Source organism: Fundulus heteroclitus, chromosome 5, assembly GCF_011125445.2.
Source record: "Fundulus heteroclitus isolate FHET01 chromosome 5, MU-UCD_Fhet_4.1, whole genome shotgun sequence".
Classification (NCBI taxonomy): domain Eukaryota; kingdom Metazoa; phylum Chordata; class Actinopteri; order Cyprinodontiformes; family Fundulidae; genus Fundulus; species Fundulus heteroclitus.
This window is the reverse complement of record NC_046365.1, coordinates 818,253-844,808: the sequence shown is the minus strand read 5'-3', so window position 1 is coordinate 844,808 and position 26,556 is coordinate 818,253. Positions and strand designations below refer to the sequence as shown.

Genomic DNA, 26,556 nt, shown 5'->3' with positions numbered 1-26,556 from the left:
AGTTGCCCAACTTACTCAGTCACAGCTCCATTGATCCATCCATTCCCTTAGCTCTTAGCAGTAATGACTTTATGGGATTCTTCATAAATAAAATTTATTCCATTAAAATTAAACTAATTGGCATCCTCCCAAACATGATTACCTTGTCCTTAGTAAGTGAGGCAGCATTGGAGGAATCTTTAGAACCTGCACAGTGTTTGAACTGTTTAGAAGCAGTAGAGCTTTCTGAGCTATCTAAAATTTCAGCTTCATCTAAACCTTCTACCTGTATGTTAGACCCAATCCCAGCCAACTTTGTGAACATTTACAAAGAAAACCTGACGAGTTTCAGCCAGGCTGCAGAGCTCATCAAAGCACTGAAACAGCTCTGGTGAATTTCACTAATGATATTCTCATGGCCTCAGATACTGGACTTGTGTCTGTACTTGTCCTGTTAGATCTCAGTGCTGCATTTGATACAGTTGATCACAATATTCTCCTCCAAAGACTTGAACATACTGTAGGATTAAGGGGGAAAGCATTAGGCTGGTTTAAATCTCATCTATCAGACAGATTCCAGTTTGTTCATGTTAATAATAAATCTTCTTCAAACTCTAGGGTCACTTGTGGAGTAGCACAGGGTTCAGTCCTTGGACCAGTTCTCTTTACTATATATATATATATATATATATATATATATATATATATATATATATATATATATATATATATATATATATATATATATATATATATATATATATATATATATATATATATATATATATATATATATATTAGGGCTGGGCAAGTTAACGCGTTAATTTCGCGTTAATTCATTACACTATTAACGGCGATATTTATTTTATCACGCATTAACGCATGTTGCTCACATGCTTTCAGTCAGTGTCAGTCAGCAGGCGCGCTGACTGCAGCGCGCTGTCACGGCAGCACTCTCCCGCTCCCCCTCCCCTCTCGTACATGGCTCAGCGGCGCCAGCCAATCAGCACGCAGGCTCAGCCTGGCCCGCCCACTCAGCTCTCACACAAACTTAACAAACAAACAGCTGAGAGAGACCGCAGCAGCGAAAATACATGAACAGAGGAAGTAGCACCGTTTGGCTTTATTTTAATACCGTAAATGAAATCAAGCTGTATGTTTTGTAAAAAGCCGGTTCATTTCAGTGGAAACACAACACATTTATCTAAGCACGTGAAAAAACATGAAAACGTCGAGCCCCAGAAACGGAGAGAGGAGACGAAACTTCTCTCATTGCCCCGACAGACCCACAGACGTCTCTGACTGAGGCGTTTCAGTCCTCCAGGGAACATCCAGGTAGATCAGTGGATGGATGGATGGATGGATGGATGGATGGATGGATGGATGGATGGATGTTACTGGAGCCCACACATAACATGTAATTAAGACCTTGAAAGAACCCAGTACATATATTAAAAAGTGTTATTTAAGATAAGATAACATTAGCTAATCCTTTTTTTATCCCACGACGGGGAAATTTATAGGATTAAAGCAACAGGCAGGTGCACACAACACAGACAAAATTACATAAGGAATGAAATATATAAGAGGTGGATTAGCGAAAAAACACTGAACATAACATTATTATTATTATTATTATTATTATTATTATTTAATTGTAATAATAAAATAAAAACCACAAAACCCAAAAGGTCAACAATTTCATGATACATCAAGCTTAGGGACTGGCTAATATACAGCAGGTCAAAAAAGGCCATATTTTGGCTGCAGTGCTTGCTGTTCTCTTATGAAGAAAAGATCAAGTAGTGCACTAAATTCAATAGATGGGTTGAAAATATCCAGTATAAAATAAGTGCTACAAATGTTACAACACTTTTGTTCATATGGCAGCAGAACATTAAAATAAAAGTGCTCTTTACACTACTTTTGAATTCATTCTTGGAGTTTGTAAATACAATGCGATTAATCAGGGCGATTAATCGCGATTAAATATTTTAATCGTTGCCCAGCCCTAATATATATATATGCTTCCGATTGGCAAAATTATCAAACAGCATGGGATTAATTTCCACTGTTATGCTGATGACACTCAGCTATATTTATCCATAAATCCAGTTGAATCCATTCAATTACTTCGACTACAGGCATGTCTTGATAACATAATAAGTTGGATGGCTTAAAATTTCCTGCATTTAAATTCTGACAAGACAGAAGTTGTCATCTTTGGGCCAGAGTCCTCAAAAAATAAACTTCTTAATCAATCACTTAATCTGGATGGCATTAACCTGGCCTCTGGTAATAAAGTAAAAAATCTTGGTGTTATTTTTGACCAAGACATGTCATTTGAATCCCATATTAAACAGGTTTCCAGAGTTTCCTTTTTTCACCTCCGGAATATTGCCAAAATTAGAAACATTCTGTCCAGGGATGATGCTGAAAAACTACTCCATTCATTTGTTACTTCAAGGCTGGACTATTGGAATTCTTTACTGTCAGGAAGTCCACAAAATGCAGTTCAAAGTCTTTAGCTGATCCAAAATGCTGCAGCAAGAGTTCTGATGAAAATCAACAAGAGGGATCATATTTCTCCAATTTTAGCTTCCCTTCATTGGCTTCCTGTTAAATCAAGAATAGAATTTAAAATTCTTCTTCTAACGTATAAAGCCCTTAATAATCCAACTCCATCATATATCAGAGCTCTGATTACCCCGTATGTTCCTAACAGAGCACTTCGCTCTAAGACTGCAGGTCTGCTGGTGGTTCCTAGAGTCTCTAAAAGTAGAATGGGAGGCAGATCCTTTAGCTATCAGGCTCCTCTCCCGTGGAACCAACTCCCAGTTTTGGTCTGTGAGGCAGACACCCTGTCTACTTTTAAGACTAATCTTAAAATGTTCCTTTTTGACAAAGCTTATAGTTAGAGTGGCTCATGTTACCCTGAGCTACCTCTGTAGTTATGCTGCTATAGGCTTAGGCTACTGGAGGACATCAGGGCCTTTTTTTCTCACTCTACTGAGTTCTACTGTTTTGCATTGCATTGCTTTGAAATGACTGTTGTCATTTCAGCTTTTAACTTTCTGTTCTCTCTCTTTTTTTTCTTCATGGTAGGTATACCTGGTCTGGCATTCTGTTAGCTGTGACATCATCCAGGGAAGACAGATCACCCGCTATTACCATCTAATGTAGGACAGATTACTGGATCAATGTGTACTTCTGTGCTTTTTTTTCTGTCTTGTTGTGTCTCTGCTCTGTCTTTTCTAACCCCCAGTCGGTCGAGGCAGATGACCGTTCATACTGAGCCCGGTTCTGCTGGAGGTTTTTCCTTCCCGTTAATGGGGAGTTTTTCTTTCCACTGTCGCTTCATGCTTGCTCAGTATGAGGGATTGCTGCAAAGCCATGGACAATGCAGACGACTCTCCATGTGGCTCTACGCTTCTCCGGGAGCGAATGCTGCTTGTCGGGACTTTGGTGCAATCAACTGGGTTCCCTTATATAGGAAATTTTTGACTGATCTGTATAATCTGTCCCAATCTGTATGATTAAATTTGACTTTGTAAAGTGCCTTGAGATGACATGTTTCATGAATTGGCGCTATATAAATAAAATTTAATTGAATTTGTTTTATTGTGGTTTATATTAGTGTTGCACCGATACTGATACCAGTATCGGACGGGGCTCCGATCCAGCACTAAAATGGTGGTATCGGTATCAGCGAGTACCAACAAATAGGGCACCTATACCATTTTGATGTTTGTATGTCACTTGAACGCAGCCTTCTCTCTCCCGACTAGTATTATACATGTTATATAAGTTCATGAAAGTTGCACTATTTTGGCCTTTCATAGCCAAAGGTTTATTCAACTATTGTCACCCATTCCAGGTAGGCAATAAAAAGTTCTACTACCCTAAGTAGTATGCAGTTCTTCATATACACACACACATACATTTCAAACAGATGGTATCGGTATTGTATCAGTATCGGCCAATACTGCACCGCCAGGTATCGGGTATCGGTATCGGTAGCCGTGCTGTGGTGTAAAAATAGGTTGTAAAAAACCTTTAACCTTGTTCTGTATTTGTGTTCAAGTCTCAAAACATAGTTGGACAAATGGGAGCTGATAGTTTGTTGTTATTACAAAGCACTCAAGCACGATTAGCTTGCCATAAGTCAGGATTTGGGCCAGAGGTTGGCACACAGCAGGCCTGAGAATTGCAGAATTTATGACATGGCAGAGTCAGCACTCTGCACAATTTATCTATGCATAAATTAGATATGTTTGCTGATAACAACAAAGCCAATGAATTTTAACAGTTTTTTTTAATACCATGACAATCCTCCCAAAAATCTAAAACAATAGGGAGAGGGGTGGCCTAGTGGTTAGAGAGCAAGGTGCTTGCCTCCTGGAGAGGCTTTAAGGTTCTGGATTTGAAGCCCAGAGACTCCAACTCTGGGACCCTGAGCAAGACCCTTAGACCCAGAATGCTCCTCGAGCACTGCACAGTGGCAGCCCACTGGGATAGGTTAATTGTAGAGGATGTATATTATTGGAATGTATGTTGCAAGGACAAATAAAGATTATAATTATTATTTCAAAGCTTTTACAGCCACGGCTGTATTTTTAATGTCTATTTCTTTGAGAGTAGATGTATTAACTGTATTTTTAATTAGAAAAAAGTTCCTGCTATCACTTTTAAATTGCCCTCAGACTGGCTTATGTTTCATGGCTAATGTAGACACAGATGTGATTAGAATTGCGTAATATGTCTCGTGTAGAATATATAAATGAAAGCAAAACAAGTAAAATGTGTCCAGCCCTTTTTAGTTAGTTCATAGTAACCCTCTCTCTGTTAAAACACAGCCCTAAACATTAAGTCCTTAAAAACTATTGGCTAAAACAGACTGTTATTTGCACACGGTAAGGTAAGATGTTTAGGGGCTCTTGGAAAAAGTTGGTATTTTAAATTAGGATGTTTGTGTCATTGGGTTACTGATATATCAATATTGTTGGAAAAAACATGTGATTAAAAATGCACAAATCATTTGGTCCAACTACAGAATATCACAGCAAACCTCTCAACCAGCTGTGTTGTAGTTTTTGACTTTGACCACAAGATGGAACCATTTAGTTATACCAAATATGAATAACATTACAGCAATGCAACACTTAAGTGCACATGCAGATGTTAACATGTGTGACTTTTAAAGTCTAAAACTTTATGCTATGATCATTCTTACAAGGTTGTGGTTTATCTTCAAATTCAGATTATTGAACACTTCATAAAAACATAAAAAAAGATTATGAAAACATGTCAAACTAATTCCAGATTAATAAAGGTTTTGACAATGGAGGTGTTTGGAGACATTTTAGGATCTGAATCCATCATGTGATTTTCAAACCTCTTTCATTGCTTTGTAGATGGGTCTACAGTTACCTGGAACCACCACATTATCAATTGTTCCTACAGGAAATGTCAAGGACCTCCTAAGGGCTCCACTAGGGCGACTAAGATTAACCTGCTGACCTCTCCGCTGGGTTATAAAGGTTTTATAAACCTTTCTAGTTTCTCAAAACATCTCATTGAAAGTAATGGTGAGGTGAGACTCTCTGCACATTTTAGCTAACACATTGATACACTCATGTTTTGTACATTGTGGAACATATTTTACGGAAGCAATCCTAAAACAATTTATGACATACAAACAATACATGAATATTGACCTTACTTTCAACCACTGTGTTGAATGTCACTATATCATTGTCAGATATAAAGCAAAGGGCATTACGGTGCCACAGTGGTTAGCAATCTTGCCACACAGCAAGAAGATACTGGGCTTGACCGGGGCCTTTCTGTGTAGAGTTTGCATGTTCTCCCTGTGTCTGTGTTGGTGTCGTCTGGTATTCCCTACTAGACATGCTGGTCGGCCATTAGGGAAGTGCACTCAGTCGCACTCCATCTGATCTACAAAATGTCATTGTATGTATAATGCCAAATAAAATTATCCTTTTTTATAACAGTCTAACTTGAAAATATAACATTCATTAATATAAATTCTAGTGTTAAATTGGTCTGAATTTGAATATACTAAACACCAGCCAAACAAAAGTTTAGCTTCACAAAGTCATATACAACAAATAAAAATGTTAGCTTCACTAGTGTTAAACCGATAATAAATAAGGAAATTTGAGAATGCTAATGCTAGCTGCTAACCAATTCCCAATGGCTGTAAGTCTGTGTCACACGTCTTCAGACAAAAGATGTTGCATGCACAGACATGCTGCATGTGGGTGTGTGTTCAGGATAAATGACAATTTTATAAATCAGGATTTTTTTTGTGGCATTAGCATAGTGTACCCTGATTACAGCTGGTTAGGCTGGTTAGGCAGTCTAGAAATAAGACTTTGAGATAAAGCCTTGCTGAAAGCAAAGCAAGTCTAGTATTTTCACTTGTATGTATTTTGTTTTGGAATGTTTCTTTTGGTCTCATTAAAGTAAGTATTTTACTTTCTTGAGTAGGTTATCTTATTATTTGCAAATATTGTCTTCATATTGTTCTGCATTTGTGTTAATTTTTAACTTTAAGACATGATTGTACTTAAAGTTATAACGCTCCACAAAGCCCATATCAATGAAAGTGACAATTAGGATGTCAAATGTGATACGACAACCTCGCTGGGTTTGGACATTCCATCAACTCTAGCAGCCCCATCTGAAAACATTCTTGAAATGATAAAATTTAGTGTTCATAAAGCAGTTTGTGTCCCATGTGTTTAACTATTTCAGGTTTTAGGAGTCGGAAGTTCGGCCCTTATTCAGAATAATGTGCGTTTTTCAAGAGCTTTATATTAGCTATACCAAGTGTATGCCATTGCTAGAAGTTGGCATGTTTTCATAACCAGAGGAGGGGGTGCTGTAACTCTGCCTCTCTATACTGTCTCTTTCTAGCACACACACAGACACACAAACTTGGTGCGTCAGTGGTATTACGTAGAAAGAAATTAAGTAAAGTAAACAAATTGGCTGACAGAAATCTACTGTAACAGCCTTTCTGGGGGTTATTTGAAGAGGACTAACTGAAACAGGGTTAGACACTTACCAGTTACATCCATAACACAACACACTCTTCCCACTGATGTTAAGATGCCCACTGTTGGTACAGCTGTTATAGTAGAAGGCTAGCCACAGAGAGTTCAATTAAATAAAATTTTGTTCATATAGTGCCAATGCACAACACATGTCATCTCAAGGCACTTTAGAAAATGAAATTTAATCAAATCAGGCTGTAAGATTGGTCAAAATGTTTCTAAGGAAACCCACCAGATTGCATCGAGCAGCATTCACACCTGAAAGAGCAGAGAGCCACAGTGGACAGTTGTCTGCATTGTTGATGTCTTTGCAGCAATCCCTCATACTGAACATGCATGAAGTTACAGTGGAGAGGAAACCTCCCCTTAAACGGGAAGGATAAACCTCCAGCAGAACCAGGCTCATGTGCGGAAATTTGCCACAAACGATTGGGGGTTAAAGAAGAGAGCAGAGACTCAAAAATGCACAGAACCACACATTGATCCAGGAATCCTTTCTATGCTATAGGGTAATGGCAGATGATCCCTCCCACACACACACACACACACACACACACACACACACACACACACACACACACACACACACACACACACACACACACACACACACAGAGCTAACAGAACGCCAGACCAGGGCCCCGTTCTTCGTACGTTGCTTAAAACATCCAAGATCAAATGATACATCCAAGATGATTTCGTCCGGCTAATCATGATCCGGCTAATTGAGTTCTTCGAACACACCTGTTGTTTACGATTAGTATGGCTGGATTGAGTAATCTGAGATAACTGCGCGTTCATGCGTTGTTTTAAAAGGGGAAATGTGTCGATACTGTACTGTAGATTTCTCTTCAGTACAGTTGCCAAACTTACCCAGAGCCACAGCTCTGTTGATCCATCCATTCCCTTAGCTCTTAGCAGTAATGATTTTATGGGATTCTTCATAAATAAAATTGATTCCATTAAAAATAAAATAATTGGCATCCTCCAAAACATGATTACCTCGTCCTCAGTAAGTGAGGCAGCATTGGAGGAATCCTTAGAACCTGCGCAGTGTCTGAACTGTTTAAAAGCAGTAGAGCTTTCTGAGCTATCTAAAATTTTAGCTTCATCTAAACCTTCTACCTGTATGTTAGACCCAATCCCAACCAAGTTGTTTAAGGAAGTATTCCCTCTGATCAGCGGTCCTATTTTAGACATGATTAATCTATCCTTGGTAAATGGATATGTACCACAGGCTTTTAAAGTAGCTGTTATTAAAACTTTACTTAAGAAACCATCTCTTGATCAAGATGAGTTAGTAAATTACAGACCTATATCTAATCTTCTTTTCTTATCTAAAATTCTTGAGAAAGTAGTTGCTAATCAACTATGTGAACATTTACAAAGTAATGACCTAGTTGAGGAGTTTCAGTCAGGCTTCAGAGCTCATCATAGCACTGAAACAGCTCTGGTGAAGGTCACTGATGATATTCTCATGGCCTCAGATAATGGACTTGTGTCTATACTTGTCCTGTTAGATCTCAGTGTTGCATTTGATACAGTTGATCACAATATTCTCCTACAAAGACTTGAGCATACTGTAGGGATTAAGGGAAAAGCATTAGGCTGGTTTAAATCTTATCTGTCGGACAGATTCCAGTTTGTTCATGTTAATAATAAATCTTCCTCAAACTCTAGGGTCACTTGTGGAGTACCACAGGGTTCAGTTCTTGGACCAATTCTATTTACTATATATATGCTTCCGATTGGCAAAATTATCAGACAGCATGGGATTAATTTCCTCTGTTATGCTGATGACACTCAGCTATATTTATCCATAAATCCTGATGAATCCAATCAGTTACTTCGACTGCAGTCATGTCTTGATGACATCAAAAGCTGGATGACTTTAAATTTCCTGCATTTAAATTCTGACAAGACAGAAGTTGTAATCTTTGGGCCAGAGTCTTCAAAAAATAAAGTTCTTAATCAATCACTTAATCTGGATGGCATTAACTTGGCCTCTGGTAATAAAGTTAAAAATCTTGGTGTTGTTTTCGACCAAGACATGTCATTTAAATCCCATATTAAACAGATTTCCAGAGTTTCCTTTTTGCACCTCCGGAATATCGCCAAAATTAGAAACATTCTGTCCAGGAGTGATGCTGAAAAACTAGTCCATGCATTTGTTACTTCAAGGCTGGACTATTGTAATTCTTTACTATCAGGAAGTCCACAAAATGCAGTTCGAAGTCTTCAGCTGATTCAAAATGCTGCGGCAAGAGTTCTGATGAAAATCAACAAGAGGGATCATATTTCTCCAATTTTAGCTTCATTGGCTTCCTGTTAAATCAAGAATAGAATTTAAAATTCTCCTAACGTATAAAGCCCTTAATAATCAAGCTCCATCATATATCAGAGCTCTGATTACCCCGTATGTTCCTAACAGAGCACTTCTCTCTCAGACTGCAGGTCTGCTGGTGGTTCCTAGAGTCTCTAAAAGTAGAATGGGAGGCAGATCCTTTAGCTATCAGGCTCCTCTCCTGTGGAACCAACTCCCAGTTTTGGTCCGTGAGGCAGACACCCTATCTATTTTTAAGACTAATCTTAAAACTTTCCTTTTTGACAAAGCTTATAGTTAGAGTGGCTCATACCCTGAGCTATCTCTATAGTTGTGCTGTGATAGGCCTAGGCTGCTGGAGGACATCAGGGTCTAATTTTCTCACTCTACTGAATTCTACTGTTCTTCAGTCTACTGTTCTCCAGTTTTGCATTGTATTACATTGAAATGACTGTCGTCATTTCAGCTTTTAACTTTTTGCTCTCTCTCTTTTATCTTCATAGTAGGTACACCTGGTCTGGCGTTCTGTTAACTGTGACATCATCCAGAGAAGACGGCTCACCCGCTACTACCATCTAATGTAGAACAGATTACTAGATCAATGTGTGCTTCTGTGCTTTTTTGTCTCTCTTGTTGTGTCTCTGCACTGTCTTCTGTAACCCCAGTCGGTCGAGGCAGATGACCGTTCATACTGAGCCCGGTTCTGCCGGAGGTTTTCCTTCCCGTTAATGGGGAGTTTTTCTTCCCACTGTCGCTTCATGCTTGCTCAGTATGAGGGATTGCAGCAAAGCCATGTACAATGCAGACAACTCTCCCTGTGGCTCTCCCAGGAGTGAATGCTGCTTGTCGGGACTTTGATGCAATCAACTGGTTTCCTTATATAGGACATTTTTGACCAATCTGTATAATCTGACCCAATCTGTATAATATGATTGAACTTGATTTTGTAAAGTGCCTTGAGATGACATGTTTCATGATTTGGCGCTATATAAATAAAATTGAATTGAATAAACTTTACATACTGGAAGAATAAAGTATTGAATATCTGGAACATTTACTTGATGGAACCGAGTTCATCAATTTTTCCAAACTAAATATGCAATATGGCATTAGTAAAAATAAATTTTTGGAATATGAACAACTTAAATCTATAATTAGAAAAAAATTTAAGCATATTAAAGGTGGTTTACAAATTCCAAGTAATATATTAGAGTTCCTAGATTTCACCCCCCCCCCCCCCCCAAACTACTGTCTAAATCATACAGGACACTGACTAAAATAGATTATTCAATATCTTTTCCTATTATGAAATGGGAAGAGGATCTATCAGTCAGCTTTGAACAAAACTTCTGGGCTCAGATATGTCTAAGAACTTTCAAATTGACTAGAAACACCAACTTACAACTAATACAATACAAAATCCTTCACAGAGTACACTACACAGGACAAAGATTATTCAAGATGGGTCTGGCACAATCTAATATCTGTCCACACTGCATAGGCAATCATCCTGATAATTATATTCATGCGTTATGGTTATGCACACCAGTCCAGAGGTTCTGGACACAGATATGTAAGGACTTATCAAAGTGCTTGAGCTGTAAAAATACACCTTCCCCATCAGTTTGCTTGCTTGGTAATTTTGAGGAAAGCCCTCTGGGGAATAAAATAGTTTACATGGTTTTCACTGCACTATGTATCGCAAAGAAAACTATCCTCATGAATTGGAAAAGTAAGGAGAATCTCAGTATCAATCAGTATAGAGCTATTTTGTTGGATCATATTAATCTTGAGACAGCATCTGCATCCACATCTGTTCGATCTCTTTGGGCTCCTTTGATTAGCACTATCACTTAGTGGAATGGGGGGCGGTGGGTTGCTTCCTTCAGTAAAAAAGCCAGATCAAAACTAAACCCTGACAGATTTTAATTAAGAAACAATGTTTGTGACTCATCAGAATGATACATGATTAGGAAACAAAATCACTTTCCTTAAAATCTATAAAAAGATGTAAGCTATAAAAAAAACTTTTTATAGTAGTGTGAGGGAGAAAAAATGTAAAGAGGATAAGATGTTATCTTTGGTGATTTATTTTATTTGGTGATTTATTTTATGTCTTTAGCTAAAAAATGTAGACTTATATATAATTTAAATGATCTAAATAGGGATTTTTGGAAAAAAATATTTGTGGGAAAGGATCTGTTAAGGCCTGTCTGTGTTCAACTACAATGTAAGATTGAGCTTTTGTGTGCCTTTCAGAAAATGATAGTCAGATTAGGTGACTCATCTATTTACGCTGTTGCGAGGAAATGTAGACTATGTTTGTTTTCCAAGACTTTTAAATTAGTCTTTATAGCATTTAACATCACTTTACAAAACAAATAGGAATACAACTATAAAGACATGGAAAACTTTCCAGTCTAAGGGTTTAGAAAGACACTGTTGTCCCATCAGACCATGGGCAAAAGAATTCAGGTTGAATTGGGAACAACATGTAAGCTGAGAACAAATAAAAATTGGTTGTTAGCAAAGGAATTTCACACATCCACGCAGAGACAGCCTCTCTCAGCAGAGTGCCTGCTATGAAGCCAGACTTCACCTCACTCTCTTCACTCATTCTTGCCTGGGACTCTCAGGGAGAGAGTCTGCCTTGGGGGCCAGCCATGCGCCCTCATTGGGGCTCATAGAGTCACAAGCTGGGTACAATGTGCTTTCTGTGAAACTCATTTCCTGTCACTTAAAAGGAGCGACAAAGGGGGAAAACTCGTCCTCTGCTCGCAGAGGACCCGACTGGGTTTGGAGAACCGGCTGGATCGCTAAGTCTGCCGGTCTTAACTGCTGCGTGAGACGCTGGAGTAAAGAATCCATCCTTGCCAAAACCAGCTTTGTTTATTTTTCTCAGCTGTTGCAAGAAGCTGACTCCAGACGATGTGGAGCGGCCGCACCCAAGCGGAGAGCAGAAGTCGAGCTGAACTCGCCATTGCAACCAGGTTACAGACCTGCATGGAGCACCCTGGAGTGGCCTGCTCCAATCGCCATGTTCTAATTAGCTCATAGCCGCAAGCCCGCTGCTCTCCCCTGGAGTTCACCCTCTCTACTTCCACTGCTTCCATCTAGATGCCCAAAGTGAACCGAACTGGCACAGAGGCACCGGCAGTTTTGGCAGAAAAGTAAACAGGGAAACTTAAATGGGTTATTTAGAAGGTTACTTAATGCATTTTCGAAACATGTGGAGCTTACAGGGTAGCTCCCATTAGCATTCTTCGAACCACGCCATTGCTGATGTAATTTGAGTGTGTTTTTATGGTTAGAACAAATGTTATCTCCACAAGGGTTTTGTACATTGATGGAATATTGATGTTTGTGTTATCTGATCCACTCATTACGACTAAAATAAAGCCAAAGCTTTTTAAAGTTTTTAAAGAATGTTCGCCAGCATAAATGCTATTCACTTCCTGGTAACTTCCGCTCTCCCGGATATACAACTACAAATCGTTTCAAACATAAGGTTTGTTTCGCTCCACCATAGTTCAATAGTGCTATGAGCGTTATTTCCACATTATTATGGAATATTATTGTTGATTTAAAGTTGTTTTGTATGACTTTAGATTAGCCTATTTTAGCGACCGATCGCTACAGCGACCCCTAGCCACCCGGAGGTATAAAATCAAGCATTCTAGAAGTTTATGAATGTTTACTGAAAAAATCCTTCTTTAAAAACTTATTTCATCAAATAATGTTTTGTTGCACTTAGTCCGACGTTTACTCTGCATGGATCCTGACAACATCAACCGGTACTACTGAGATGGCCAGAGTGCTCTTGTGCTGCAGGTTCATGGGAAGTCCTTCAGTCATGCAGCGGTGATCTTTTGGAAGGTAGGCTAATGAATCGTCTGATTCAAAAACATACCAGCTGTTGCCTCGTTGTGATTATTTATTTATTTGAATAGGGACAAAGCACTTTAATGAACATCAGTATAAAAACAAATGTAAGTATGCTGGATTATAGCTACAAAGCTAGTTTTCATCCGTAGTCCCTAGGCAGGCAAATACATAACAAAAAACATATAATATACAATATAAGCATCACAAGGAAAATGGTAAGAGTTTAGTGGTCACATGACTGGTTTGTTTTCATCCATAGTTTGAGTTGAGCTCTAAAGCTGATCAGTGTAGGGTTCTCCCGTATGTGCAGAGGAAGACTGTTCCAGATGTTAGTGGCTCTCACAGAGAGAGTGTTCTGACCAAAAGTGGTTCTTCTGTGAAGTGAATTATTCTGGTTTCTGTTCTGGTTTTATTTTTGAGTAATTTTCCTCTCCTGCTTTAGGTTCTCTGCTTGCTTTGAGTGTGTGTCCCGTCTGGGTTTTTATTTACTGTTAGTTTATCCTGTTTTGTCATCTGTCTTAGTCTTAGCTTTATTTTCTGTTTTAGGTTTTTACTTTAGAGTGATTCTGTTTCTCAGTAAGTTTGTAGTTTCTGTCCACTTGTCCTGTCAGCTTTTTAGCTTTGGTTTCTGGTTTATTTCTTGTTTTGATCCTCTGCACTGATGTCTGGTATAATTACCCACTCTGCACACCTGCCTTACTCCACCCCTGTTGCAATCATCTCTGACCGGTTTCACCTGCTTTCTCCTCCATATAAACAGTTGAGACCAGACATCAGTGCCAGGTTGTCTTGTTGAGTTATGGGTGAGTCTCCTCCTGCAAGATTCGGTTTATGATTTGCTTTTGGATTTTTGACCCCCTTTGTCTCCAGTAACCTGAGCCATCCTGTTCTGTCTGTTCCTGCCCTGCCTGCACAACTGGACTGTTTGTTTTTCTGCCATTTTTGTTACAACAGTTTTTTTTGGATTTTGTCTCTGTTTTTGATTTCTGATATTAAAATCCTTCTTTTTAAAGAAATCTCTGCTGGTCTAACTGAATTCTGGGTCCCCTGCCACTGATCATTACATGAGGGACCTCACAGTCTCCTCTGGAGGAGGCCCTGGTTCTCAGGCCACTTAAAGTCTTAGGTTTGAACAGGGTAGAAACAGGAGGTGGAGCTAGTCCATATAGAGCTTTATAAATGAAGCATACATACTTAAAATGTATAAAATTTTCAAAATTTAAGAGATTGTACTGTTCAAGATATTACATATGTGGCAGGAGCAGTACTCTTAGTACTCTAACACTAGCACCATACAGGGATCAACCAATGAATTGCACCTGGGGGATATAAAGTGGAAAGCACTAAACCTAAGGCGCACAGGTGCGGGATACATAAGAAGGGCCACAGACACTGATCCAGTTCACTTGTTTATTGAAACTTACAATCCAATAATAAAAATAATTAATCTTTTATTTCAGCAGTTTGTTAAAATGATTGCTTCTCAATATAAAACACTTGGCTAAAACACACACCAACAGGGGACTGAGGCCGTTCTGGGACGTGGACAACCAAGGAGGGGTTACACAAAACACAAAAACAACACCACCACTTACAGTGCACTGCAAAGTCAACTACCACCACCAGAGGGACCACCACCGCCACCAGGTTGGGCTCTCAGCCCCTGAAACCAGACAAACAATGATAAGAATAAATCTCAGGACACATGGACTTACAATAGCACAGTACAAAATTAATAAAATGTATTGCACTTATTCCCAGTAACCCGTCACGGGTTACGTGTTGTAAATGTCCACAAAAAAAGACAGTGCTCGCCCGATCAGAGCTCGCTGTATCCACGGGAGTAGTCCTTGGCTTCACGGTGGGTGAACAGTCTTTGTATAAATAGAACAACCGACGGTGTTCAAGGAGCACTGACCAGAGCCGACACAATACGGCACTACGCTGTACTGTCCAGCGCCACGCGTAACCACGGCAATGGCACTAGCGTATGCGCTATCAGCACGCAAGTATTCCCGTATGCACCCAGACAGGACAAAACTGCAGCGTCTAGGTTAGAAATAGTAGAGGAACGTTAGAATTACATTTTAAAAGTTCATGCACCAGCAACAGCCACTACTCACCATTCAAGGCACTAAAACATGCAAGTCATGCAGAGAGAGAAGCAGGGGAAGCAATCACCGCAGCCTGGAACAAAATATATACACAACTAAACATCTACAGACTCTAACAGCCAATCACGGGCCCGATCCCTCACCGTTAAGACGTGGAGTGGCTCCTCGGTCCGCACATGTCTCTGCACGGGTCCGTACTACAATAAAGAGTAGTATTAGCAGACGGCTCTACAGTTTAGGTTGGAGACGTTGGGATCTCTTTACCTGTTGTGGGCTGCGGACAAACGCGGAAGTGAATGCCGGGGGCAAGCCCTCGCGAGAAGTTGAACAGGGGAAACAGCAATCAAGACAGTGCTTTTATGGCCCGACCGCGAGTGCAGGCAGCCAATAAGAACCCCGTCAGTAGGGGAGCTGGCTCCCTGGGTTGGCTCCCCAGTCCTTTGCTCCCCATCCCCGGACTCCTCCCTCTGCCTGCTCCATCACGCCGCCACACATGTAGGTCCTTGGGGAGAGGGCGTTACTGGAGGTTGCCACCTTTTGGTGACGTCCCTCTCCCCAATTTTATCATGCATTTTAGACACTTTCACTCCAAACATTTTCACAACGCACATCCATGTAGGCCACGATATGGGGGGGGTGGGGGGAAGACGTCTGGAGGGGGCTTATGTTGTGTGAGCCTCGCCCCGGGCGGCTCCCTTCACCCCCTCTCGCATTTAGACATTGAGGGTTCTTCTGGGTAGTTGCTTGGAGGGGGGGCGCTGGCACCAGCTCCCTTCCGGAGGGGGGGTGGGCTGTGCCGTGCACCCCCTTCGGTGCTCCCAGTTTTAAACACACCTGAGAACAACATGCAACAACACAACATCTGAGCGGGCGTAGGGAGGATCGGGGGTCTTTTGCACACCCCCGATCTCCGATCGCGGCACGGAGTCTGGGGCCTGGAGGAGGTGCGGGCCACTGGGTACGGGGTCTTGGCAGGGGGCTGTTGCGGCTGGCCGGCGGCTTACCGGATCTGGGGCTGACGCCTCTGCTCTCCCCAGGAAGGGATGGGGGGCAGGGGTGGCTAGGGTAAGGTCGGGGTGGGAGGGGGTTTATTAGGTATATAGTGGGTGATGGGGGGCTCTGGTCGGATGGCCCGTACGGGTCGTGTCGGCCCCCCCTCTTTGGGGGGCCTGGTCCGGGGGGCGCCTGGTCCGGGGGCGGGGCCGGGGGTCGGGCACAGGCAGTCGTATTGTTGAATTTTGGTGACCCCCCCCCCCACTTGGGATTTTTGGATGTGAATGCTATGTGGGAATGTGTGTAAAGCGTCCTTTTTTTATTTATTTTTTATTTTTTTATTTTTTTTATTTATTTATTTTTTTGGTGTCTGTGTGTGGCGAGTGGGGCACAAGGGAGGGATGGTGTGAATGAGTGTTTTTTTTTTTTTTTTTTTTTTTTTCCAGGTTTGGGTTCGGTCCGCTCCCTCTCCCAAGATCATCTCAAGTCTCCGCTAGGTGCGGAGCCCATCCCCCCACGTCCTGCCCTCCTCCGCTGCGTTGGCGGGCGCCTTGACCCTCTGGCGCGTTGACGGTCCTCGGGTTTGGCGCGGGTTCCCGGGTGGGCGCCGGCCCATTCCCGGCGGTGGTTTCGCGGGGCCTGGCCCCCCGGGGGGCGGCCGGGGCCCCTGCCGCGGGGGCGGGGCGCCCCTGGGGCCTCTGGCCCCCAGGGCCCATGGCCAGGACCACTTCAGCGTGGCCGGTTGCCGGCGGAGCCCACGGGCTCGTCCCCGTGGCTCTTGAGGGCGTCGGCATTGCGGTGGCTGGGGGATTTCCTCGGGGTCGTCTCTCCTCTTTCCTCAGGGGGGGGTTGCAGATTTCCTGTGAAGGCCCCTCTCGGGCGCACTGCTTTGGGGGCCCCTTTGGGAGTCCGGGGTTATGGGTTCCCTGACCCCTGCCTCTGTGCTCGGGGAAGGTGGGTCTTCGGTTCTCCACAATCACTATCAAGCCATTTCCTTCTGGATAATTTTCACCTAAACTAGTGCACTCTCACAATCTCCCACAGGTGCTGGGTCCCAGGTATTAAATGTTCACTTATATATAGAAAGGCTATAATTTATTTACTTTCTTTTACTTTTTTTTTTAGGTATCACATTACACATGTCAGCTTAAATAATAATACATATGATTTAGCAATGGTATCAAGGTGTTACACGATTGTATCTGTTGCTTTATGTCTGTTTGTTGTGCTGTTCTTTTTGTGTCTCTTTCCAGGTGATGGAGCAGACAGAGGAAGTTTTATCATTCTCTTCCTTTTATCTCTTCTTTCTTTCACCTCTTCTTTCTCTTTTTTTTCTCTTCTTGTTTTTCTTTTACTCTCCTACTTTCCCATTGTAGTGTCCATATAATTTGAAATTCTCCCTGCAGGAATCACAATAAAGCTATTTACACGCACAAATCAAGCGGAGCATTATGGCGAAAGCTGTTTGCTCCACTTGTGAAAGTAAAATCTGTCGAGCTCTATTTGGCATTAAGATATCAATTTTTATTGCCACATTGCTAGACAGGACACTGGGGAAAAAAAAAAAAAAAAAAAAAAAAAAAAAAAAAAACCCCGTCCCTTAAGTGGCCAAGCCTACATGGCGCATTACCATACATACATGGAAAGAATTGGGTTTTTGGTCAAACACTTTAAGAGATTTTTTGTACAGTGATTCAATTAATTTGTGATGCAGTGAGATAAAATCATTGAGTGGAGAACCATTCTAGCAGCACCAAGTGTTAAAAAACACTTGATTTGTTTAAAAGTTTTAAGGTTAAATTTGACAGTATTGGCAAGTTTTTTTAATATGATTTTTGAAAGACAAAGTGGAATCAAGTATCACACCGAGGTACTTGAATTCTGTGACAAGTTGTCACATTATTACTTGTTTTGGGAAGATCATTTATGTACAGGGAGAATAACAGGGGACCAAGTATTGATCCTTGCGGCACACCGACAGAGACATCCAAGACTGATGACTTTATACTGTCAATTTTTACACATTGTTTTCTTGAGGATAAATATGATTTAAGCCACTGAATTGCATCTGACGAGAAATTGAAGTCTGACAATTTTGTTAGAAGAATTTCATGGTTGACAGTGTCGAAAGCCTTTTTAAGGTCAAGGAACACTGCACCAACACTGGGGAATATATCCAATTTACTTTTCACCTTTTCTATAAAAAAGCTGTTTGCTGATTCAGTGGAGTGGTTTGCTCTGAAGCCAAATTGCATTGCATGTAGGTTAAAGGGACTATTATTTAAATGTTAATTTATAATATTTGTTACCTATCTCTCAACAACCTTGGAAACAACTGGAAGTATACAGATTGGTCGATAATTGGATATATTTGAACTGTCACCAGATTTAAAAATTGATGGGACAATTCTCTGTTTAAGTGATAAATTAACCATGTGTGTTATTGGAGCAATAAGGGACTCTTTGCTTAATTTTAGGAGATGAGTGTCTAGACCATGAATGTCTTTAGCTTTCAAATTGTTTTAGTGAACCAATAATTTTGGACACTTCCGGCCCTGTTATTTCACGTAAATTAAAAACAGGCTGTGTGAGATCAATGGACCTTGGTTTGAGATCAGGAGATGGAAATAATTCACTTATTTCTCTCACAGAATTTAGAAAATAATTATTAAATTAATTTGTCAGTAGATGGATCAGTCACAGCAATATTGGTCATTTTTAGCTCAATTTCTTGTTTTGCTTTTTTATCTTTCCCTGTTCACTTATTTAAAGTTTGCTCGATCTTTTTGGAATTTCCATTTGCTTCAGAAATGATCTTCATGAAAAAAGTTGCTTAAACCTTTCACATAATTTGAGTAACCTTATTTCTTAATGAGGTAAATTTATGCCTGTCTGTGATGAGACGGGATTTCATATATTTTTTTAGTTGCTCATCTCTGTCTCTCATCCATTTCTTACATTCTTCATTCATCCATGGTAATAGATATCTCTTTCTTTTGTTGTGGCTACTCCTTTTGGTAAAATTTAACATTACTTCGTTAATTTTCTTATGAAATAGCAGCTGCTATTTTCAACATTGTTATAGAATGGGTACACCGGCCTGCTCCTACATATCTATTGAAAGCCCATCTTACCCCGGTTCCAGATTTGGCCGCAAGTGAGAAAACATTGATCAAGAGGTAGAACAGTTTAATATGCATATTTAATTTATTAGAAATTAAATATGGAGACAAAAATGTACAATACCAGTCATCTAGGTCCATTCCCTGGCCCATGCAGTTTTTTGTCTGATCTAAGTTTTTCCAAGACACCCTTTTTCATCCACTTAATGCTCCTCCCGCTCAGGTCAGGGGGAGGATGGTTGACCCCCTCTCCTTCTGACCAACCCCCACTGGGGGGCAATAAAATTAAAGCTGCATGTTATCTTAGCTGGCAACAGGGAGAGACATACCCTCTGCCTAAGATATTTTTCTTAACAATTTCCCTCTGTTTTGATCCTAATAGATCAAAAACTAGGCTAAACTTCAAGTCCATGTCTTGAAACCCTTAAACAAAGTGTAAATGGTAACATGCAATATTGTAACCCACTGTCCCCTCTGTTGGTGACTTATGAAATCAAATTAAGTTCAAATTTACCCCTTAAATGTAAAATAACCCAAGTATAAGATTCTAAACCTATATAAATCTCAAGCATACTAGAATTAAGAAAAGTACGCACCTTTATCAGGGAGGTGCAAGGCTAAAATAACTGCATAACTACCAAGAAACTTTTATATTAGCTAAATACGACTCTAAGAGTCCTAACCTAGATTAACAAGATGTCTTTTTAGAAATGAATATAGCCTGTGAAAGCACTGCACTCAGATCAAACCACAGAATAAAGACCAAATTATCATGCAATGCAAAACCAAGATTCTAACACTACTAGCATTTAATATCTTAGGAATATGTAACTTATAAGACAAATACAGTGATTACAAAATTCTTTTTTGTTACACAATGCATTTGTCATGGTTTTCAGGTGACGAGTCCACATGCAGATACGAACGGGAGGCATTGCACAGTTTTAAGATGTTTATTTTGGAAACAGGCAAATCTACGGACGGAACTACAGGCGATTCGGCTGGGTCAGAACGTCACGGCTGGAGAGTCTGCAAGAGAGAGGGAGTGAGTAACTCTGAAAGGAGAACCCGGAGAATTGCTAGAAGTGGCGCTGCTTACCATTGGGCTGGGCGGACCTAACCGGGGAGAAGTAGCGTCGGGAGAACTCTATGACTTTACTCTGCTGGAGATAGGCGGCTAGTGGCTGAGGACGGCAGATGTAACTGGCGAGGGATCCTGAGCGAGCCTCATCGGCAACGGTTGACAGATGGATTGACCAGAGTGAACACAGAACCAGCAGAATCCGGGAGAGGGGATCTCAGGCCTCGCTGGGTAACATCCAGGAAGTATGAGGGGAGCGCCAGAGCAAAATCTGAGCAGACAGGTTCTGCTGGTCTGTTTCTTTGGACGAGACGTCAAGACAGGTGAGTGCATCCAAGCACCAAAATCTGAGGCAAAAACAGAGAGATCCAAAAATTAGTCAACATCGAAGAGCAAAAAAACTCACAAGCTGGTTTCCGAGAGTTGGGACAGAGGCCACGTCGTACCACGACTGGTTAAGGCTCTGGCGTCTTCCATCTGTCAGCGCTCTGCTTAAGAAGCCAGAGGAAGCCGCCTGCAACGAGCTGCAGGTGTGGGCCACGCCTCCTCAGCCAACTAGACACACCTGAGGAGTAGAGTTAGAGCAGCAAGACACAGAGAACCCTGACAGCATTCAATTGTTGTCATGTCTTGCGGCTCAGAGATGTCTTCTTCTTGCCCTTAAAGATAATGGTTTATAGAGTCATTGTTCCAACCGCCGATCCCCACACATCTGTATGTGAATAATTTTATTAAAAATAAAAAACGAAAACAAAATAAAAATCCAGAAGCCTCATCCGGGAGTGGCAATTCGGCGCTTCAAATGGCTCCAGTGATGTTTTCCTGGAACCCTCTGGTGGCTGGTACACACGGCTCCACCATTTGATGCGCCCCTGATCCTTGGCCCCCAAATCTGTCTTCCGATGACCTTAGTGCGCACTCCTTCGAGGTCGCGGGTAAGTGGACCCTCCTTCACATTCCTGGACTCTCCTAATTTTATGTCTCCAATACAACCTGAAACTTACACGACAATCTTTTAGATATCAAATGTTGTGTGCTATCTGTAATTCCGGAGGTTGACTTCGGCCCCGAAAAGCTCCTTTCAGTCAAATGGAATTGTATCCTGTAATGAACTTAACTGAACACTCCCACAAGAAACAAACATCGAAGATTTTTACCCCATTTTCAATTTTAGTCTGTGCACAGATTTTAGCCAATTGTTTTTAGAATCCCCATTAATCCTTACCACCTTCCATTGTTCCATCTTCATTCTATAGGAAACCTATTTTAGAAATGTAATAGTTAATGAGACACTTTATCACAATTTCTCTGTCCTCTCCTTCCGCCTCTGATTGTCCTGCAAGAGAATGCACACAGCACACACAAATACTATAGACCTCTGGTGGGGATCGCCGTGTCTGTGGAATCAAAAAGTAGTTAATGCGGTTTTGAAATCAAATTACATTTATCCTGTAAGAATGTCAGCATGCTCTTTTGGATTAAAAAATTACCATAGATTGCACCACTTCACACAAAACATTTCTGTAACCTTTATTCCAATTTCAGATGTCCACTCTGTGTGCTGCGAAAAAATTCCTATTTTTAATCCTAGAGAAAACGCAAACCCCCATTTTGTTCACCTATCGTTCTATCAAGTTGTTACAAACCCTGATCCAGTTAACTCCAACACGAGATATGCGGCTTTCAATTCAATTCAATTCAATTTTATTTATATAGCGCCAAATCATGAAACATGTCATCTCAAGGCACTTTACAAAGTCAAGTTCAATCATATTATACAGATTGGGTCAGATTATACAGATTGGTCAAAAATGTCCTATATAAGAAAACCAGTTGATTGCTTCAAAGTCCCGACAAGCAGCATTCACTCCTGGGGAACCGTAGAGCCACAGGAAGAGTCATCTGCATTGTACATGGCTTTGCTGCAATCCCTCATACTGAGCAAGCATGAAGCGACAGTGGTAAGAAAAACCACCCATTAACGGGAAGGAAAAACCTCCGGCAGAACCGGGCTCAGTATGAACGGTCATCCGCCTCGACCGACTGGGGTTACAGAAGACAGAACAGAGACACAACAAGAGAGACAAAAAAGCACAGAAGCACACATTGATCTAGTAATCTGTTCTACATTAGATGGTAGTAGCGGGTGAGCCGTCTTCTCTGGATGATGTCACAGTTAACAGAACGCCAGACCAGGTGTACCTACTATGAAGAGAAAAGAGAGAGAACAGAAAGTTAAAGCAGAAATGACAACACATAATGCATAATTGAAGAACAGTAGAACTCAATATAGTGAGAAAATTAGATCCTGATATACTCCAGTAACCTAAGCCTATAGCAGTAAAACTATAAAGGTAGCTGAGAGTAACATGAGTCACTAGTTATAATTTTTGTCAAAAAGAAAAGTTTTAAGCCTAGTCTTAAAAGTAGACAGGGTGTCTGCCTCACGGACCAAAACTGGGAGTTGGTTCCACAGGAGAGGAGCCTGATAGCTAAAGGATCTGCCTCCCATTCTACTTTTAGAGACTCTAGGAACCACCAGCAGACCTGCGGTCTGAGAGCGAAGTGCTCTGTTAGGAACATACGGGGTAATCAGAGCTCTGATATATGATGGAGTTTGATTATTAAGGGCTTTATACGTTAGAAGAAGAATTTTAAATTCTATTCTTGATTTAACAGGAAGCCAATGAAGGGAAGCTAAAATTGGAGAAATATGATCCCTCTTGTTAATTTTCATCAGAACTCTTGCTGCAGCATTTTGGATCAGCTGAAGGCTTTGAACTGCATTTTGTGGACTTCCTGATAGTAAAGAATTACAATAGTCCAGCCTTGAAGTAACAAATGCATGGACCAGTTTTTCAGCATCACTCCTGGACAGAATGTTTCTAATTTTGGCGATATTCCGGAGGTGAAAAAAGGAAACTCTGGAAACCTGTTTAATATGGGATTTAAATGACATGTCTTGGTCAAAAATAACACCAAGATTTTTTACTTTATTACCAGAGGCCAGGTTAATGCCACCCAGATTAAGTGATTGGTTAAGAAGTTTATTTTTTGAGGACTCTGGCCCAAAGATTACAACTTCGGTCTTGTCAGAATTTAGATGCAGGAAATTTAAAGTCATCCAGCTTTTGATGTCATCAAGACATGACTGCAGTCGAAGTAATTGATTGGATTCATCAGGATTTATGGATAAATATAGCTGAGTATCATCAGCATAACAGTGGAAATTAATCCCATGCTGTCTGATAATTTTGCCTATCGGAAGCATATATATAGTAAAGAGAATTGGTCCAAGGACTGAACCCTGTGGTACTCCACAGGTGACCCTAGAGTTTGAGGAAGATTTATTATTAACATGAACAAATTGGAATCTGTCTGACAGATAAGATTTAAACCAGCCTAATGCTTTCCCCTTAATCCCTACAGTATGTTCAAGTCTTTGTAGGAGAATATTGTGATCAACTGTATCAAACGCAGCACTGAGATCTAACAGGACAAGTATAGACACAAGTCCATTATCTGAGGCCATGAGAATATCATTAGTGACCTTCACCAGAGCTGTTTCAGTGCTATGATGAGCTCTGAAGCCTGACTGAAACACCTCAAGTAGGTCATTACTTTGTAAATGTTCACAAAGTTGATTAGCAACTACTTTCTCAAGAATTTTAGATAAGAAAAGAAGATTAGATATAGGTCTGTAATTTACTAACTCATCTTGATCAAGAGAAGGTTTCTTAAGTAAAGGTTTAATAACAGCTACTTTCAAAACCTGTGGTACATATCCATTTACTAAGGATAGATTAATCATGTCTAAAATAGTGCCACTGATCAAAGGGAATATGTCCTTAAACAACTTGGTTGGGATTGGGTCTAACATACAGGTAGAAGGTTTAGATGAAGCTAAAATTTTAGATAGCTCAGAAAGCTCTACTGCTTCTAAACAGTTCAAACACTGCGCAGATTCTAAAGATTCCTCCAATGCTGCCTCACTTACTGAGGACGAGGTAATCATGTTTGGGAGGATGCCAATTATTTTATTTTTAATGGCATCAATTTTATTTATGAAGAATCCCATAAAATCATTACTACTAAGAGCTAAGGGAATGGATGGATCAACAGAGCTGTGGCTCTGGGTAAGTTTGGCAACTGTACTAAAGAGAAATCTAGGATTATTTTTATTCTCTTCAATTAATGATGAAAAATATGCTGCTCTAACTCTGCGGAGGGTCTTGTTATACAACAATAGTCTGTCCCTCCAGATTAAGTAGGATTCCTCTTGGTGTGTAGAGCGCCATTTTCTCTCCAATTTCCTAACATTGTGCTTCAAGGAACGCAGCTCTGAATTAAACCAAGGAGCCAGCTTCCTGTGAATAATCACCTTCTTTTTCAAGGGAGCTACATTGTCTAATGCAGAACGCAATGAGGAAGTCACATTGTTAGCAAAGGTATCGATTTGTGAATGGGAAGAAACAGCAATGCTGCCATCTACAGGGCATTTCTGCAATACTGAGGATATTAAAAAGGGGACAGACTCTTTAAGTTTTGATACAGCATTATCCGATAAAAATCTACTATAATGGAACCCTCTTTTGGGGGTGGAGAATTCAGTTAGATTAAACTCAAATGTTATTAAAAAATGATCAGACAGGACAGGGTTGTGAGAGAATACTGTTAATTCTTCACAATCAATGCCATATGTCAGAACAAGGTCTAAAGTATGGAGCCGAGAGTGCGTCGGTTCATGCACATTTTGAGCAAAACCAATTGAATCTAGGATAGTTTTAAAGGCTACACTAAGGTTATCACATTCAGTGTCAACATGGATGTTAAAATCACCCACTATAATAACCTTATCAGTATTTAACACCAAATCAGATAAGAAATCTGACAACTCATCCAAAAACTGAGTGTAAGGGCCTGGTGGACGATACAAAACAACAAACAGAAGAGGTTTTATTGCTTTGCAGTTTGGATGAGGGAAACTGAGGGTTAAATGTTCAAAAGAACTGTAATTATTAGTTGGCCTGGGACTAATTAATAAATCAGACTGAAAGATAGTTGCCACTCCTCCTCCTCTTCCCACAGATCTGGGAATGTGGAAATTTGAATAACTGGAGGGGGTTGACTCATTTATACTAACGTAGTCCTCTTGTAGCCAGGTTTCTGTGAGACAAAACAAATCAATCTGATTATCAGAAATCAATTCATTAACTAACAAAGTCTTTGGAGGGAGAGACCTTATATTTAATAGACCACATTTTATTATTTTATTTTTAGGTTCAAGGTGAACCATATTGATTTTTATTAGGTTTTTATGATTTGTTCCTTTTAGATCAGTTTTTGATCTGTTAAGTTTTGGCCGTGGGAAAGACACCGTCTCAATAGGATAATGGGTGGGTAACAGTACAGAAGCTGCAGAGAGGTGTGTTAAACTACGGCTCTGCTTCCTGGTCTGGACCCTGGGTTGTCAGCATTTAGGAGAACTAATAAATCCGGCCAGATTCCTAGAAAGAAGAGCTGCACCATCCAAAGTAGGATGGATGCCGTCTCTCCGGATCAGACCAGGTTTTCCCCAGAAAGTTCTCCAGTTATCAATGTAGCCCACGTCGTTTTCTGGACACCACCTAGACAACCAGCGGTTGAATGATGACATGCGGCTAAACATGTCATCACTGGTCAGATCAGGCAGGGGACCAGAGAAAATTACAGAGTCCGACATAGTTTTAGCAAATTCACAAACCGAAGCAACACCAACTTTGGTGACCTCTGATCGGCGTGACCGGGTGTCATTACCGCCAGCGTGAATAACAATTTTGCGGTATTTACGCTTATCCTTAGCCAGTAGTTTTAGGTAGGATTCTATGTCGCCTGTTCTGGCCCCTGGTAGGCATTTAACTATGGTCCCTGGTTTCTTTAGTGCCACATTTCTCATTATGGAGCTGCCAATAATTAAGGTCGGCTCCTCGGCGAGATT

At 40.7% G+C, this 26,556-nt stretch overlaps 1 protein-coding gene across 1 annotated transcript in view; it reads right to left on the bottom strand.

The window, feature by feature from the left end:
• The window catches only part of LOC118563078, a 77,975-nt gene extending 70,019 nt beyond the window's left edge, over positions 1–7,956 (bottom strand). Inside the window, exon 1 of the mRNA XM_036136707.1 lies at positions 7,935–7,956. The gene's annotated coding sequence lies outside the window, so the exon portion shown is untranslated. The remainder of the gene's footprint in view (positions 1–7,934) is intronic.
• Between the last annotated feature and the right edge of the window lie 18,600 nt (positions 7,957–26,556).